Consider the following 20,391-nt stretch of genomic DNA (forward strand, 5'->3'; position numbering starts at 1 on the left):
AGATACAATAATTGAGTCTCACTGTTTGATCAAGCTTCTCGCCTATAAATAGAAGATGAAGATCAGTGAAGACTCGATGAGAAGAAAAATAAGAGTGTGTGGAGAAGAAGGGCACGATTATTGCCTATCAGCTTACAAGAAGCAATCTCCCCAGAGGGAATACTAGTTATAACAGCTTAGTTTATAAGCTCATTTCCCTCAGTGTGTGAGAACACATTTCCGGTGTATTCATTGTTCAGTTCTCACACACACGCACACACTCCACCACTACTCACATAAAGTCTTGCACAAAGACAATAAACTTATTGATATGATCGAATAAAGGGTGATGAGTGTTTAGAAAGAGGGGTTGAATAAACACTCAACGATTTTGAATTCTTTTCGAAGATTAGGTTCAGTTTTGTTACAAACTGACACTCAGTATCTCGTATGTCAATAACAATCAGTTTAACTGATGGAAACAGTTGCGGCAAATAAACTGACTGAAAGATAGAATATGTAACTGAAAATAAAGACAGAAATAAAATGAACACGATTTGTTTCTGATTGTTCGGAGAATAGAATAACTCCTACGTCATCCCTTCTATCACGAAGATAGGATATCCACTAAAAGACTTTGATCGAATACAACACTTGTATTGACCCACTTCAATTTGGACTTAACACTGCCAAATCTGAAACTCTTAGTTTACAACAACTTTTATCAGTTCGTGACTGATCTTAGCACAACAGATAGAGTCTAACTGAATTACAAAGTGCTAGCAAGCTCGAAATGTAGCCTTAGATGCTACTGATATATCTGATAAGCGTGAGCTTTGATTTCTTGAGTACGAGTTGTGATTTTAACAGCGTAACAGCAAGCTTGAATAAAATAGTTGATCGTTGTTTTATTTCAGCTGCTCTGCTCGCCTATTTATAGGCTTCCCTCTCAACGGTAATGTGAAAGCCCGAAAATCCTTGCTTGAAAATTTTAAGGAAAATTTAAAAAAGTTTCTTTTTAAAGAACTTAAATTGCCTCATTCATAAAATCAACTGATGAATCAAGTTCAATGTTTAGAAATATAGCAGCGGAAGAAAATAAAGTTTGCCAAAAAATAACAATTTAAGAATATTCAACAACGGATAAAAATGTTTGCATAAAATGGTAACATGCTGCAAATGAGGTCCTCGGGTGCCACTACTGCCGACCCAAGCTGGCTCACTGGTCCCCGCCCTCGGCCCCATGCTCATCAGTACCTACAACAATCAAGTCTAGTGAGCCTAAAGACTCAGCATGCAAATATCGTAGGTAACGACTAAATACTAAAGTAAAATTTGCATGGGATAAAATATCATGTCATGAGGCATACTGAAAATGACTTGCACTGAGCAATATAATACGTGCATGACTGAATTAAATATCATAGTAAAAATGTTTGCTCCTTGGAGCCCTGTACTGAAATGACTGGTAATAATTTTCTGTTGAGATTATGGTCTACGCCTGTGGCCCCTGCACTGAACTGAACTGATCGGTAACTGGCTACCAGGGAGTATCAAACTGAACTGAACTGACCGGTCACTGGCGACCGGGTGGTACCAAACTGAACTGATCGGTCACTGACGACCGTGTAACATAATGCTCCCATAATAGTGAATTGACCACAAGCAATATCGCATAAATCTCAAAAATAAGTATTTTCTATTTTCATGTACGTAATATAATTAAATGGCATAATGAAAAATCCTGTATATTTTACCAACTGGATTGGATCGCTCCCAGGCTCGTTGCAACCTAAATATGCCATGAAAAATATGCAATAGCTTATACTTGACCAAACTATGCAATTAAGTTTGAAAATGCGACAATTACGTCTAACGACTTCGTATTTAATCATGACTCCGAACCAACCCGAACCAACACTGAACCGACGTATAGTCATGATTAAAATACGCTTAAAATTATGAACTAATGCTCCAAAAATGATGAGGGTTGAAATCTAGGTGAAATGGAGGCCAAAACAAGAAACGCTCTTTCGAGAGTCAATTTGGCACATCGCACCGTAAATTCTCGTACGACCTCAAAAATGATCCGAATCACGAACGGTCAAAAACACGACCTTCCTAACTTGATGAGGCACTGTCCAGTCCAAGGCCATAGGCTAAAAGCCAACCAAGAACTCAAACGAGCCTCCGAACCGTCACAGCAAGTTGCTGTCAAATTCCAGCAGCAGCAACTTCGCTTGCATCGCGTCGTTTGCAAGACTTTTGGCCATTGGGGCTTGAACCACCGACCATAGCCTCTCAACAACATCCCAAGGAATGATTTGAACCATGGCTAAGGGCCCTAGTCCAGCCAAGATTCGCCTCATTCCAGTAACCAACCGAAAGTTCCTACCCGAGAACAAATTCTGCTCGTCGGGCTCTTGTTCTTGTTTTTGCTGTCACGGATCGCTCCGGTGGTCATTTTATTGACCATGACATGATCTAGACATCCAGTGGTAGGGTATGAACCAGTGGCTAAGGGCCATAGGCCAACCAAGATCCACACCCATACACAAAACTCGAACACACACATGCTGTCAAAAACCGAAGGGGCCGAGAGGGGAGGGGCTGTTCTTGCATTTGATTTAAAAACCGGCGCACCATGGACCAAGCCACCAAAAGGGAAACTTAGTCACGTCTTAGACATGCTAGGGAAGTGATCCAACCATGGCTATGGGCCTTGTGGCAGCCATGATCAGATCCATTTCCATTATGACAGCAAACTGAATTTTCGAACACAATTCTGCACCTATGGGGAGCTTGCTGTGATTTCGGTTTTTCCAGCAAGCATGGGGACTGAATGAATGGACCAACATGGTCCTAATGCATCCTGTTACATGTCTAGGAGCCGCCTTGAGAGCCTGGAGTCGAACCATAACCTGTAGCAACTGAAACAAGAGAAAACCGTGAAGAGCATCATGAAAGTCGAAAAATTCTGCACATGCATTTCGAAAATGCTTGATGTAAATTTCGGTTTTCTTGTATAAAAATCATGTAAAAGTGATGTTTAAAATAATAGTAGGACTTGATTGAGGTTTGAAAGAAATCTAGACATGCCTTGGTTTTCGTTTGAATGAAAAACGAAAGAATACGACGACTCGGCGCGGAGGAGGTGGAGTGATTTTCTTTCCTTTTCTTTTCTCTCTTGTTCTAGGCTATGAGGGTCACGATTTTTAATCTGAAATGGCTGCTGTTTTCGGTGATGGAGGAGGGGATTAAGTGGTTGGGGGAGTGAGGGGAGATCCCATAATAAAGGGATACAAAGGGGTGACCAAGTCTACCATTATTTGAATTTTGAAATGTTGTTTGCTATCAAATGAATTGTTGGAGGGATTGGATAGGGTGGACGATTATCCTTCATGATAACTAGACTAGGATAATACTAATTGGTTAATTAAATGGTGCTAAAAAAAAAGATTGAAGAATTATCCTACTTAATTAAATATAAAGAAAGGATTAAAGGTAATGAGTTGGCAAAGGAGTTTTCTAGACATAGGGTGGCCGAAAATCTCACTAATAAATGGAGGGAAAATGTTTTCTAGCTAGTAAATTTATAACCCTTAAAAGCCTCACTAATCCCCTGAATAATTTAGTGAATAAATCCCTTAATTAATTGAACTCAAATGAATTTATTTCCTACTCACCTCAAGTAATTAAAATAAATCTTCGACCTCCTTTTTAACTTAAATCAACTTACTTGCTAGCTAAATTAAGTCCTGAAAATATTTTCTAAATCTTAAATTGTATCTCTAAACTCCAACTCCAGTCCGGCCTTCACTGAAATAACTGAAAGAATAAAATTAAACTGCTGGCTAAAATAATTAACTTCAAAGAAAAGCATTTAAATATTCATGCAATGAAGTCAATTTAATTTAAAATACTAGAATTATGCATGGCTTATACGTAGTCTAAGTTACGGGTTCTACAGGTAACATTAAATATTATTTGAATTTTATATCCGTTGATTTGCCACGTCGATATTCCTGACATCCGTACACTGCAGAATCTGAAATGCGGCGTTCCACTACCGGTTGCAGTCTGTTATGTACTATTGTCGGTTGAATGTCCTTCCCGATAACTGATGACATGTTCAGCTGAAAGATGCTAGCTGAAAAGCACATGGCTGAATATGTAAACTGATCAGTTTTCAACTGACCAGTTATCTTCGTAAAATCAGTTCAGCTGGCTTCAGTTGCTTGTAATAGGCTGCGCGTTCAGTTGCGTAAATCGCATGTTCGGTTCAATTGCAGCTTCGCGTGTTCAGTTATTGTATGATCATTTGGTTCCTTCAGTTTGTCAAACTCCGAAACTTAGTTTCCAACAATTTCCCCCTTTTAGGTGTTTGACAAAACTAAGCAAATAATAACTGAACAACTGAACTTATTGTAGATAAAATAAGAATTCGCATAACTGAACTTCTTCTTGAATTGAGAATAATAATAATCTGATCATAATACAATAAACTGTTTCTTAAAACAAACTTCTAACTGCTTCTAACTAACTGCTCTTCAACGGTTCTTCTGCTGTTGTTCAAGTAGAGCCTTAATATCTTCCCCTTTTTTGTCAAACTGATCCATCTTGAAAGATAGTCGTCGAACATCAGTTGATAAGACGCCGACATCAGCTGAGATACTGGAGATGGCAGTAACTACTGAAGTTTGCAGTAAATCTATTTTGTTTGCAACAGACGTCTCTAGTCACTCAACTCGTTTGCTTATCACATCTTGAGTAGTGGAAAGACTAGCAGCTATGCCTTTGTGTTGCTTGATATGGTCCACTGTAACTGAAAGCTCAGTTACAACGTTTTGAATACTCTTCAGCTTCGCAAAAACAAAATCTTCAGAAGCATTTAGCTTGACAGAATGAGAAAACTGAGTTGACTGTATGGATTTGATGGCATCCATCATCTTATCCATGTTTTCTTGAATGGTCTGAATTTCATCGAACAGGGCTTCAGAACTTGAAATTCCAAGAGACATAGCTCCAAGATTGTCAGGATGTTGCACTTGTTCAGGTGGAGTAAAGACAATCATAGTGCCATCAGTTTCAGTTGCTTCTTCTTGAATCTGAGAAGATGAAGGCTGATTCTGAGCAGTAGATGCACTGTCCCCTTGAATAATAGTATCTGTGGCAACCTCAGTTGTAGAATCATGAACTGGTGCGTCTGATTGATGATCAGCTGACACTTGGACTGGCTCGTCAGTTGTAATATTTTCAATAATGGGCAGCTGAGCCTTCACAGTGGCAGCAATTTCTTGATCTGGTGACTGAGATGGCACATCAGTTCGATCATCTGGTTCAGCAGAGACACTAGGCTGAACTGGTTCTTCAGTTGAGATAGTGACGTTTTGAACTGCGTGATCAGTTGGGATGTCAACTAACTCTGTTGAAGGTACTCTCATCTGAATATCCTGGGCCACTGTCTGAATAATCTCATCGATATTAGCAAATGTCAGGTCAGCTTCAGAATACATTTGAGGATCAGCAGTAGAGGATTGTGGCACATCCTGAGTTGGCTCTACAGTTGTAGCAGCAGCTTGTTCAGAAGATGGCTCTTCTTGCTATGATGATGGTTCTGCTTCTGCTTCTGCTTCTTCTTCTGAAATTCCTTCAGGAAGAACTAATTCCTGATCCATTTCCCAACTCTTTATCTGCATTTGTAAGGAAATGAGATCGGTGTCCAACTGAGTTTGCACAGCTCGATCATTGTAGGCAGTTGGATTTGTAGGAATGTAGTTCACCTTTAGTTCATCAATCAGTTGAGTCAACTTTTTGACTCTCATGAGATCAAAGAAATAATTTTTTCGTCCTAAAGCTGCTACTGGACTACTCTCAAAACAACGGCTTCCAGTTTGATGAATTTGTTAAGTTGAGATTTTCTCTTCAACGTTTTGGCAAAAACCTCAACTCGGAATTTTACCCAATCATCATAGGTTTTCAGCTTAGATGCAGAAAATTCATTGACCTATTCCCAAATCAAGTCAATGTGAGTCTGAATCGCATTCGATGGCCTGGGCTCTTCAATCATCTTGCCCTTGCCTATCTCATCAGTGAGAATGTGTGGAATGTTGAGACCAGAGTGAGTAGTATCCACTAGCTCTTGAATCTTTATTCCCTTGGGTCGAGCAGGAGCAAAGATTGTAGGACGATTTGTAGCGATCAAAGGAGCTGCAACTCTGGTTGATGCCTTCTTCTCACCAGTTGAGGTGGTGACCTGTTCGGATAAATCAGTTGATGAAGGTAACTGATTTTTGACTGAACCTTCAGCTGGAATGGCTTTAAGAGGAATAGCCTGAATAGGCTGTTGAGCACCTGATTGCTTCAGCCTCTCAGCTGGGACGGATTCCAACAATGCTATAGGTTTGGTTTTCTGAGTCCTTGGTTTCTTTGCAATCTTGGGTGAAGGTGTCTTCTCAGAATCAGATTCACTGACAATCAACTTCCTCTTGATTGTCTTCAGTTGAGCCAAAGTCTTGGCTTTCTTAACTGATTTGGGAGCAGCTTGTTGCGTCCCAATCTCCTTCTTGATCTTCACAAACTGATCAGGAGAGAGTTCCAATTTAGGCTTGGGTGGTAGAATGTTCTTTGCAGAGAAAACCTTGAATTTAGAAGATTTTTTGGCAGTGTCAGCAACCAACCCCTTGGCTTTCAAAAAGTAACTGAGTTGAACTGCAAAGCCCCTTGACTGCTTGGTTGATTGGAGCATGTTGCGCAGAATGTTGAAGATGATGCGCCTCCAGTTCACCTTCTGCTCTGCCATAATCACGGTCATAGCTTAAAATTTCTCAAGAGTCAGGGCAGCAAATGAACCAGCCTTAGCCAGTATGCCCTTAGCCACAATATCAGCCAGAAGTTGAATTTCTGGCTTCAACTCCTTCTTCGGATCGGAAACCTTAATTTTCAGACCATCAGCAGATAACAATGACTGCATCTCTTCAATATCGGAGGTTCTGAACTCGGAAAAACTGTTGAGCCCATCAGTAGGCAATAAGAACACTTCCCCAAAAGATTCTTCAGAAATGATCAGCAGCTGATCATTGACAGTGATGGTGATGCTACCGTCAAGATTAACATATCCATCTGAGTAGAAGGCTTGAATCTCCTTCGGGTAGATTTCCTGAGAGTATTGCCCCAAAAACGTCTTCAGACCAGCTGCTTCCAGCTTCAGAAAGACGTTCTTCACATCGACCTCTTGGACAGATAGAACGGAATCAAAATTAATGGCCATAACATTCAGAATGTGTGCTGGGATTTGATTTGCCATTGCTGACAATTAGAAAACCTGAGATATTGCAAGAAATACGCTCTGAGTAAGAATTTGCTCTGAAAATTTTTGTGCGCATAAGAGAGAAACTGAATAGAGGCGGGGAAAAGTACTTGTGTACGTGACTGTTCAATTTCTGGACACGTGTTAGTCCATGAAAAATTTGAATTAAAAACGTGTGTACGTGTACTGCAAGCGTGTGTACAATTTTAATGGCCCAAGTGGATCCATGTTTCAAATCTACTATTTGTGATAATAACAGTCACATCACTTGATATGGAATATAATGTGGTTAATTAGTTAACTTATATGAGAAGATTAGTAAATTAATCAGCTGAACAATCAGTTGTGAAACTGTGTCTTTTCAGTTGAAAAATTGACTAACTGCTGTCTTCTCAGTTAACCTCTTAAAACCAATATTCCCCCTTAATAAGTGCGTATAAATTATGGGAATTTAATGAATGAAGCGACGAAATAAAATAAATCTTATGCTCAGAAGATTAGACGTCTGATGATTGCGTCCTTTCAGCTTCCATAACCCTGGCTATAAATAAGAATGGATTGGTTAGCTTTAATCATATCAGCAGATAACATTTCAGAAATATAATGGCAGGTGCAAGTAGCTCAAAGACTCCGGATATGGCTGAAGCTCTCAAGGAGTCTGCTTTGGAGACTCGAAAAGCTGCTATGGAAGATGAAATCTTTCATAAGATTCTCTTCTACTGGGAAGAGCTGCAGGGACTGAAGTTTCTTTATGAAACTGGAGAAGCTACCACTCCCAGACTGGTGGCGAGACTGAAGAAGTTTCGGGAGCACTTGCACATTGCTGAGTGGGTAGACATCTTTACTGATGAGCATGTCTACCAGCTGATGCTGCGGAAGGAAAGGAAGATCCTTCAGCAAATTGCTGAGTCAGACAGCTTCCTCAAGACTTCCACCGGACCTTTAACCGGTTGGTTGAGAAAATGGAGAGCTGCTGTAGAGGATGAATATTTTGATGTAATCCGCGCTAATTTCTGTTAAATGAATAATATGAACGTTTCTTCTAGTTTGTCTCTGTTGTTTATTTTGCTGCAAAAATTTAATTTCATCAGTTATTAACAAATTTTACTAACTGAATAACATAATTGACAAATGACAAATTGATATCAGTTGAGAATGAACAATTGATAAATATCTAGCTGGAATAAATGATAAAATGTTTCGGGTGTCTTGAGACTCTACAACTCCAGCAATAAATGACACCTGTCTATAAATTATAGCTGATAAATAATAAACTGACATCAGTTGACAAAGAGTAATAAATAAACGACGAACTGAAATCAGTTGAAACTTAATAACTGATAAGTAATAAAGTGACAGAATATCAAACTGACAAGCTGTCATCAGTTAAGAACTGATAATTTGACAACAGTTGAATAATAAAGAGTATTTAACAACCGATATATTTAGCAATTAAGACTGATTAAGATAAATCAATTAAACCAAGTATATTGCGAAAGTAAGAAAACTTAGTCTCGGGCAATGGTTTGTTGAATATGTCAGCTGCTTGTTGTTCAGTCGAGACATATTCCAGTCGGATGTCCTTGTTTAATGCATGATCTCTGATGAAGTGATGTATGACATCTATGTGCTTGGTCCGTGAATGGAGAACTGGATTGTAGGTGATAGCAATCGTGCTTGTGTTGTCACAAAAGATGGGCGATTCTTTAGCAATTACTCCACAATCTTTCAGTTGTTGCTGGATCCAGAGCAGTTGAGCACAGCAGCTACCAGCAGCAAGATATTCTGCTTCAGTTGTTGAGGTAGCTATGGATGTCTGCTTCTTGCTAAACCAAGAGATCAGTCTGTCTCCTAGAAACTGACATGATCCGCTTGTACTTTTTCGATCAAGCTTACATCCTGCATAATCTGCATCTGAATATCCAACTAAATTGAAAGTAGAGTCTTTAGAATACCATAACCCAACATTTTGCGTGCCCTTAAGATATTTCAAAATACGTTTGGCAGCTGAAAAATGCGATTGCTTAGGATTTGCTTGAAATCTAGCACACATACAGACAGAAAATACAATATCAGGACGACTAGCAGTTAGGTACAATAATGAACCTATTAAACCTCGATATAGTGTCACCTCAACTGATATTCCCCCTTGATCAGTGTCTAGTTTAACTGATGAACTCATGGGAGTATTTGCAGCTGAACATGATTCCATGCCAAATTTCTTCAGCAGCTCCTTTGTATATTTGGTTTGGCTGATAAAGATATCATTCTCCAATTGCTTCACTTGCAGTCCAAGAAAGAATGTCAGTTCACCCATCATGCTCATTTCGAATTTATCCTGCATCAACTTAGCAAACTTCTCGCATAATTTGGGTTAGTTGACCCAAATATAATATCATCAACGTAAATTTGAACTAGTAAAATGTGATCATTCTTAGAAAATTTGAACAAGGTCTTATCAACTGATCCAACTGAAAAATCATGATCAGTTAGGAATTTTGAAAGAGTTTCATACCAAGCTTTGGGAGCTTGTTTAAGACCATATAAGGCTTTGTTCAAATGATATACATGATCAGGAAAGTTATGATTAACAAAACCTGGAGGTTGTTCAACGTAAACTTCTTCTTGCAGTTAGCCATTCAGGAATGCACTCTTTACATCCATCTGGTAGACTTTGAATTCTTGAATGATGCATAGGCAAGGAATATTCTGATAGCTTCCAGTCTTGCAACTGGAGCATACGTTTCATCATAGTCAATTCCTTCTTCCTGCCTATATCCTTGTGCTACCAATCTTGCCTTGTTGCGTACGACTGTACCATCTTCGTTTAGCTTGTTCCTGGACACCCATTTTGTACCTATAACAGTTTTTGAAATTGGTCTTGGAACTAAGTTCCAGACATTGTTATGGGTAAACTGATTCAGCTCCTCTTGCATTGCATTTATCCAGTTAGGATCAGCAAGGGCTTCATCAATTTTCTTTGGTTCTAATTGTGATACGAAAGCAGAATGAATAAATAAATTGAGCATCTGATTTCTAGTTCTCACCGGATCAGATGGATTACCTATCACCAGTTCTGGTGGATGGGATTTCTTCCATCTGTACTCAATATTAGTAGCGTTCAGGTCAGCAACTGCTTCAGTTTCAGTTGGAGCTGCATCAGCAACTACTTCAGTTTCAGTTGCTGCTACTTCAGTTGGTAGTTGAATATTCTCAATAGGTTCCGCCAACTGATTGTCAGGAGCATCTTCATGTTCAACTGGTTGATCCAATACTTCCGGTTCAGGTGTTTGAAGAATGTTTCGATTGATATGACCTTCTTCTTCATCATCATCTTCCAAACTGATATTTGTAAATCTATCAACTAGCTCAACTTGATCAGTTGGCTTATCAGTTATCACAGATTCATCAAAAACAACATGAATAGATTCTTCAACATTCAAGGTATTTTTGTTGAAGACTCTATAAGCCTTACTAACTGATGAATATCCGATAAATATTCCCTCTCCAGATTATTCCCTCTGCAGATTTGGCCTCAAAAGCTTTTAAATGAGTTTTACCATTATTAAGAATAAAACATCTGCAGCTGAATATTTTAAAGTATGAAACCACACTTTTCTTTCCATGCCAGATATCATAAGGTGTTTTCAGATGATTCTTATTAATCATCGATCTGTTCTGAGTATAACACGCAGTGTTTACTGCCTCTGCCCAAAACCTCTGAGAAATACCAGAATCAGCAAGCATCGTTCTAGCAACTTCCTTGAGGGTCCGATTTCTCCTCTCAGCTACACCATTTTGCTGAGGAGTTCTAGCTGCTGAGAGCTCATGCTTAATTCCAGCATTTTCTAAAAATTTGAAAGAATTTGATTGATGAATTCAGTTCCTCGATCAGATCTTATTCTATCAATTCCAACTGATTTCTCATTTGATAATATTTTGAAAAGCTTGATCAGTTGGGCATCAGTTTGATCTTTTGATTTGAGAAATATAACCCAAGTGAATCTTGAAAAATCATCGACAACCACCAAGGTGTATTTCATTTCCCCTAAGCTCATGACTGGTATAGGACCGAATAGATCCATATGTAACAGCTCTAAGCATCAGGAAGAAGATTTACTACCCTTGTTTTTAAAAGAAGATCTCACTTGTTTACCAAACTGACATGCTGAACAAATTTTATCCTTGGAAAAATTCATTTTGGGCAGACCAGTTACAAGATCATAATTACTCAGATATGCAATAGATTTGAAATTCAAGTGGTTCAATCTCTTGTGCCACAACCAGTTTTTAGAATGATTGGAAGCAATAAAACAAACTGGTGCACAAGGCTGATCATTCCAACTGACTTTGTAAGTGTTTCTACAACGTTTGCCAGTTAGGATGACCTCATCAGTTGAATCTTTGACTGAACAAGAATGTTTTTCAAACTGAACTGAGAATCCATTATCGCATAACTGACTGATGCTAAACAGATTATACTTGAGATTCTCAACTAATAAAACATCATTAATTATGAAGTTACCATGGATAAGCTTACCCTTACCCACAGTTTTACCTTTGGAATTATCTCCAAAACTGATTTTTGGACCATTGTACTTAATCAGTTGAGATAACAAATTTGCATCTCCTGTCATGTGTCGTGAGCATCCGCTATCCAAGTACCAGATTAATTCCTTGCTTGTACCTGTTACCTGTTGACTAGTTGACTCAACTTCAGTATCATCAGCCATAAGACACTTCACTTCTTCTTCACTGTCACTGGAGCTGCATGAGGTTTCTGGCTCTGACTCTTCGCTGTCAGTTTCCGCCCATTTGGATTTGCTTTCTTCAGCTAAGAGTACCTCATGCTTCTTCCTGGAAGATCTCTTCTCATCCTTGGATCTCTTTTTGTGCTCGTATGACTTCTTCCTTCTTTCAGTCGAGCCCTGACTGTCCTTCTTGGGTTTAGGACAGTCAGCAATGAAGTGACCTGGTTTGCCACAATTGTAGCAGGCATTTGATTCCTCTTTAGGATTGGTCCTCAGGTACTGCTTCTGGAAGTTCCCTTGGTTCTTCCTCATAAACCTTCCGAATTTCTTGATGAACAATGACATAGCATCATTGCTCAGTTGATCAGCAGACTTCTCGACTGAACCAGTTGGTTCCGTTGTGACAGCAACTAGGGCAGTTGTGGCTGCTGGAGTTGAAGGTTCACCTTCTCGAGTTTGCAGCTCAAACTCATAAGCCTTTAGATCAGCGAATAAGTCATGAAGCTCAACCTTGTGTAGATCCTTGGATTCCCTCATCGCCATGGTCTTAACGTCCCACTCCTTGGGAAGACCTCTCATCACTTTCAGTGCAACTTCTTTGTTGGTATACACTTTTCCAATTGCATTTAGTTCATTGATAATGCAACTAACTCATTCATCATACTCATGCATCGTTTCTCCAACTTTCATCTTGATGTTATCAAACTTCTGAACAGCAACAGAGAGTTTGTTTTCCTTGGTTTGTTCATTTCCCTCACAAAGCTGGATCAACTTTTCCCAAATCTCTTTGGCTGTCTTGCACATCTTGATTTTACTGAACGTGACTTTGTCCAGTGTTTTGTAAAATATATCCTTTTCCACATTGTCCAGATTAGCTTTTCTATTATCTTCTGTCGTCCACTCATCTTTGGGCTTTTCTATCCGATGAGGTGCCCCTTCTGTTATAGCAACAGCTATGTTGGCTTTAAGAATTTTCATTGGTCCGTCAGTAATTACATACCACATATCATCATCATGTGCAGCTAAATGAGCCTGCATCCTGATTTTCCAATCGTCAAAATCTTCCCTGGAAAACATCGGGATCTTGTTGAAAGAAAACATAATGAATAGTTTTGAGTAGAAATATTCTGAGACGAGATACAATCTGCTCTGATACCACTTGATAGGATCGAATAAAAGGCGATGAGTGTTTAGAAAGGGGGGTTGAATAAACACTCAAGGATTTTGAATTCTTTTCGAAGATTAGGTTAAGTTTTGTTACAAACTGACACTCAGTATCTCGTATGTCAATAACAATCAGTTTAACTGATGGAAACAGTTGCGGAAAATAAACTGACTGAATGATAGAATATGTAACTGAAAATAAGGACAGAAATAAAATGAACACGATTTGTTTCTGGATGTTCGGAGAATAGAATAACTCCTACGTCACCCCTTCTATCACGAAGATAGGATATCCACTAAAAGATTTTGATAGAATAAAACACTTGTATTGACCCAGTTCAGTTTGGACTTAACACTGCCAAAGCTGAAACTCTTAGTTTACAACAACTTTTATCAGTTCGTGACTGATCTGAGCACAACAGATAGAGTCTAACTGAATTACAAAGTGCTAGCAAGCTTGAAATGTAGCCTCAGATGCTACTGATATATCTGATAAGCGTGAGCTTTGATTTCTTGAGTACGAGTTGTGATTTTAACAACGTAACAACAAGCTTGAATAAAATAGTTGATCGTTGTTTTATTTCAGCTGCTCTGCTAGCCTATTTATAGGCTTTCCTCTCAACGGTAACATTAAATATTATTTGAATTTTATATCCGTTGATTTTTCACGTCGATATTCCTGACATCCGTACACTGCAGACTCTGAAATGCGGCGTTCCAATACCGGTTGCAGTCTGTTATGTACTATTGTCGGTTGAATGTCCTTCCCGATAACTGATGATGTGTTCAGCTGAAAGATGCTAGCTGAAAAGCACATGGCTGAATATGTCAACTGATCAGTTTCCAACTGACCAGTTATCTTCGTAAAATCATTTCAGCTGGCTTCAGTTGATTGTAATAGGCTGCGCGTTCAGTTGCGTAAATCGCATGTTCAGTTCAGTTGCAGCTTCGTGTGTTCAGTTATTGTATGATCAGTTGGTTCCTTCAGTTTGTCAAACTCCGAAACTTAGTTTCCAACACTTATGCATGTAGTCTTTAACACACATGCCTTAAACAAGTGTTGGCTGAAAGGTGTTGTCTTCAGTCTAGGCTAGGAGTTCAGATTAGGCAGTTTTGTAAGTCCTAAACTGAGTGGGTTTGTACAAGGTCTTGTATAAATCAAAGTCTTCTAGTGGATCCTACACGAGGTGGTAGAAGGGGTGACGTAGGAGTAGTTGAAGTCTACGAACATCCATAAACATATCTTGTGTGCTTAACTGATTAACCTCTGTTTTCAAACTGATTTGATCAGTTCAAGTTGTCATCAATTCAGTTCTCACCATAACCGAACTGATGTATGCGAGAACTGATCACCCTTATTTCAGTTACTCAGTTCACATAAGTTAAAAGGTTATCAAATATACCAGTTTTCTTCACGAAAAATTACTTCGGGTGTTTTCCTCTTGGTATTTAACCAAATCCGATTTAATTCATCGATGTTAACATTCTTATAACACGAGCTACTGCAGCTCATGGAGAATATTGTGTTTGAAGCACTTCAAGGTGCCCAGCACATGATCCTCCAATTGGTATCAGAGCTAGTTATTCTAAGAACATTTGAAGAAAACTGTCTTATTTTAAAATAATTTTAAATGCTTTTTAAAAGTATTTTATACAATTTTCAAAACTGTTTGAAAAAGTTTATGTAGAACCCGAAAATCAGATTACGTATAAGCCATGCATAATTGCCATTATTTAAATTAAATATGAATTTTTATATATGTGAAGTGTTAATTCATTTTAATAATTTTAAATCACGATTATTTATTTTAAAAGTAGATGTTTAGTTTTATCTTTTAAGGATAAATACGCGAGGCCGGACCGGAGTTTGGAGAATAGAGATAAGATTAATAATAAGAAAAATATTCCTAAATTTAATTTAAGTCAAAAAATAATTTAATTTAAAAAATAGAATTAAATAAGTTCTTTTAGGTTTAATATTTAAATAAAGCTTAAAGCAAAATGTGTAAACAATGGAGGATGAATTAATCTAGGTATAATATATTCAAGAAATTAAACATAGCATTTAAATATTTAAATTTGAGGTCATGTATACCATGCAAGATTCTAAGCAAGATTCTAAACTAAATTAATTTGTTAATGCATTAAAATATATATAATGGAGGTTTAAAAATCTTAAACAATTAAAATGAAAGGTTTAAATAAAAATATACCATGCAAATGAGTAACAATTTCGGTCAAGATATTTCAAAGGTGTAGTAAATCTCATTCAAATCACCTCATTGGTCTTTAAAGTAAATACAATTCCCCACCTTTAATTCACTAGTTATTAGTACATTCAAATACTATAATTCACATAATTTTTCCTCAAACCATTATCTTAGCAGATTAACGTGCACGTGCAGTAGGAATAATAAGGAAGAAACCAACGACAGCAAGGGAATGAGAAACAATTCAAAACCCATTCAAATTCTCACTTGTAACTCTCAACTAAATGCATGTTATGACTCATTTAACACCTCTAGTATCATTCATCTTCATTACCTAGCCTTTCTCCACCCATATTTTCGAAAAAATCAGAAGGAAAACTACAGCTTAGAATCGTGTAGCAGCAACAGAAAATTCAAGAAAAGAAATCCAACTCCGTTCCGCCGCGTCGAGTTTGTCGTTTTGATTTGTTTTCTTCAAAACAAATTCCAGGCATGTATATATGGTTTCTTGTCTCTTCAATCAAGTCATATAGATAATTTTAAACCATTATATGTTCATGATTTAAGCAACAACTCGAAATTTGACAGCAAAGTTCCTGAAAAATCTGTACAGCCTTCTCGGCCAATGGCTTGTACTTCACGGTTTACTGTATTTTGTTGCTTACAGGGAGTTGCTCGGTTCCAGGCATTCAAGGCTTCTTCTAGACATGATTTAGAGTGTGTTAGTGTGTTATTGGTCCATTGGTTTACATCCATACACTCACAAATAAAAAAATGACAACAACTTTTTCCAAAGATACAGATTTGAGCCACGGTTTTTGTTCTTGGTTGGTTAAGGGGTGTGTTCGAATCTTGGCTGTCCTAGGGACTGTAGCCATGGTTAGAACCCTTCCTGATCATGTCTAGGATGTGTCCAAATCAGTTTTTCCAAGCTTGGTTCACGGATCCTTCAGATTTTTACATAAACATGACAAGTGCCCCTCGGTTTTCAAAATTCTGATCTTTGTGTGAGTGAGTTCGGTTTTGAGGTGTTTGGGTGGGCTGTGGCTGGCTCCTAGCCCATAGCCATGGTTCATACAACACTTCATCATATCTAGATCGAGCCATGGTTGATCATGTAGCCACTGGAACGATCTAAGATGACAAAACAATGCAATACATCCCACTGCACAGAATGGGTGTTCTCGGTAGAGGCTTGGTATTGTCCTAGGTGTTTGCTTGGGTTGTGGCTGGCTTTTAGCCCTTAGCCATGGTTCAAGCCATGCCTTAGGATGTTGGTAAGAGTCTCTGGTCAGTGGTTCAAGCCAATGGCCATTTGTTTCAAATATATACCCCACGCACACACAGCAGCAGCTGCTGCAATTTCTGTTCTTGACAGCAACTTTGGGTTGCAGTTCAGGAGGTGGTTTGAGTTCTTGGTTGGCTTTTAGCCCATGGCCTTAAACTGGACAGTATCTCAATGAGTTACGAAAGTCATGTTTTTTGCCGTTTGTGATTTGGTTAAGTTTAGAGGTCGTACGAGAATTTACGGTGCAATGTGCCAAAGTGACTTTCGAAAGAGCGTTTCATGATTTTGGCCTCCATTCACCAATTTTCGTGTTTTCCAGTCCTCATGAATATTTTTCGGTATGTTAGGGGTATTTTTAATCATGGTTAAACGTCGGTTTAATGTTGGTTCGGTTTGGTACGAAGCCATTATTGAAAAATTAAGTTGTTGGTCCTAATCGTCTCGTTTTTGGTTCGATTGTCAAGTTTTGGTCAAGATAAGATTATTTTCATGTGTCACATAATAGAATTAGGTTGCAGCAAGCCTGGGAGCGACCCAACTCATTCGATAAAAACAAGGTTATAATTATATTACGTGCATAAAATATAAAAATGTTTTATTTTTGAGATATATGCGATATGTCTTGTGGTCACCTTACGTTTATGGGTTTGGAAGACGGTATGCGCAACCGAGGACCTCTCCACCCGGTGACTTACGACCGGTTTACGATTATGTATGGGTACAGACATCCAGTCTAAGGGCTGTGGTGATCTCTACCGCCCAGTATATTGTGGTTTAGTCTGATCAGGCGCTCACGTTATGTTATGGGCCACTTGCTTAGAAACATTATCTCTATCAGAAAATTTTGATATGATATGACAGAGCTCTATTGAGCAAAGCTTTTATGTATGATTTTCAGATATGCACGCAGTTATAATTATTCATGATACGATTTTCACTGTACGCTTTACGATACCATATTTTTACGTTGCATGCGATTTTATGATATATTTACTTGTTATTCACGATATATACATGTTGAATCTTTAGACTCACTAGACTTGAATGTTGTAGGTATTGATGAGGTCGAGACTGAGGGCGGGGACCAGTGAGTTAGCTTGGGTCAGCAGTAGTAGGAACTCGAGGACCTCATGTTTTAGTTTATGCATTTTTCTTATGTTCAAACTCAGTTTTAAGTCGTTGGATTATTTTTAAATTGTTGTTTGAAAATATTATTTACTTCCGCTGTTATTTCAAAGTTAAAATTATTTACATGGTTATTTTATAAATGAGGCAAGCTATTTATTTATTTAGAAAATTTTTAATAATTTCGCAAAAATATAAATACGAAATACGGGCCTTTACAGTTTATATATCTCTCATTGCGAAGAGTAGAGATGATTGGTTCTGCAACTAACATTTTCGCCACTTCTCTCGACTCTGAGCTTTGGGGTTTTAATCAGCCCGTAGGGTTTTGAGCTCTACCTACCAAGACGCTCAGCTAAGCTGATCGATGAACAAGATTTCAGTTATAAGCCTACCAGTTTAGCTTATCATCAAACGAAACCCAGCCATGTTGAGATGTTGGATGATTAAAGTGGAGCTTAATCATTAGCATACCGTCGCTTAATTGCCATCATATCAAAGTAGATGATCAATGCGGTTCAGCATCATTTGAGTCTAGTTTAAGTCAGCTCGACCAGTTAGCCAGCAAAGAGATCAAGTTCAAGGCAAATTAGCTGCTCTTCTGACATAAAGACTCAAGATCGATGCAGCATTCAAAGCACTCAAGGCAACCAGTTGTTGGTATATTTAGTTCTATCGCAAATAATAAACTGGCTGATATTTAGTGTTGTATAAAATATGCTATTGTAGTAGCAATTTTTCTTACAACTGTTGATGTACTTGAATGAAAAATACGAGGAATTTTATTTGATTAAATAAACATTATGTTTATCCAGTTATGTTTCATCGTGACTAAACTGATATATCCGGATTTCTTGCCTAACTGCTTGGATGTTTAAAGGCTGTAAAACTTTTCCTTACATAAGTTATTGTTTTTAAAAGAGTTTTTAATTCAGCTGTTAAGGGGGAGTTTTCTTTCTTAGGTTTTTTTTAAAATAATTTAATTTTTAAATTTTTATTCAAAATTAATTTTTTTTAAAAAAAGGTTTGAAATTGTACTGCAATCCGTGCTTACGAAGCACGAACGTTGCTCCACGTGAGCCAGTGTCCGTGCTTACAAAGCACGGACTATGCATATTATATTTTTGTGTTTCTCTTTTTTTTGTTTCTCTTTTTTTTGTTTCTCTTTATTCGCTTCATTACCGTCCGTTCATTTCCTGACGCTTTCACGTGAAGTCTGAAATTTTGAATTTTCACGTGAAGTTAAATAATTGAAATGTAAATAGTTTTCACCATTCTTCGTCTATATAATTGATCATAACTTCGACGAATGAGTTATCAATTTCTTCTTAATTTTTCTCTGAAATTTCAGTGGCAAAATGTCTAACATCGATGAACTCATTTTGGTGGTCATGTAGTTATCGATAATGGATTGGTTGAATATAGCATTCCATTTGTTAGATCGATACGAGTGTTACGATCTATTAATTTGTTGGAGTTGGTTGAAGTTGTGCATAAAATGTTAGGAATCAGTCCAACGAGTTTTTCTCTGAAGTTGTCAACAAAATATTCATTCATGGAGAGATCATCTTGGCATGAAATTCAAGTCAATCTCGTTGATGATGATGCTTTACAGTTTATAATGCAATGTGACAATATGCATATGTTGCATTTATACGTGGAAGCAAATTCAATTGAGCATTATGTTGGATTTGATGATCCTGAATCCTACGTTCCACATGCATCCGATTCAGGTTTCAATAACCAACCCGGTACTTCTACATATAGTGGTTTCCAGGGTCAAGAATCTTATGTTCCACAGGTTACTGAAGGACTCGGTAATATAAATTTCGATGATGTAAGTGGGTCTTGGGATCAATAAATCAATGTCTCGTCGGAATAAAATCATGCTCCATATTGGCCGAATCCAACATTAGATACGAGTGCTCGTTGTCCGGATCTGGCCACTAATGATGATATTTGGAGGACTGATTCTGAACCCGATATGTCATATAGCGAGTCTGAAGAAGAAGAAGTGAATCATGATTGAAACGTCTGCCTATTCGTTTTCTTTAAAAGTACTAGAAATTTTTTTTTTAAACCTTACATAGCATCGGCCGAACCATACACATTGCATAAAAATATTTTAGAGCCCTTTTAAAATTAAAACCACCAACTGCATATTTGAGAAATACAGCCCATACTATAATCTCTCAAAAACCTCTCAAAACATAAATAAAAAAAGTCATAAAATATCTTTAACATTACTTAAAATCATAAATCATAACTAGTGCGAAAAACTGGCGTCGGTCCTCGGGTTATGTGCACCTTCAGTCCAGTCAGATCAACCATCAAGACCTCCATTAACATTATCATGATAACCTGCATCAATCACACCTAGTGAGTCTAAAGACTCAACACACCATAATCTTGATAACAAGTAATACGTACAAAATCACATGCAACAGTGAAAAATACTTGTACTTAAAATATCGTTTTCATGAAGATGCGTAAACTTTAAACATGAACATTTTCGTAAACATTTTCATGATATGCATAACATAAACCTTAACTTTTTCCTTTTCC

This window comes from Primulina tabacum, chromosome 13 (genome assembly GCF_025594145.1).
Source record: "Primulina tabacum isolate GXHZ01 chromosome 13, ASM2559414v2, whole genome shotgun sequence".
Lineage (NCBI taxonomy): Eukaryota > Viridiplantae > Streptophyta > Magnoliopsida > Lamiales > Gesneriaceae > Primulina > Primulina tabacum.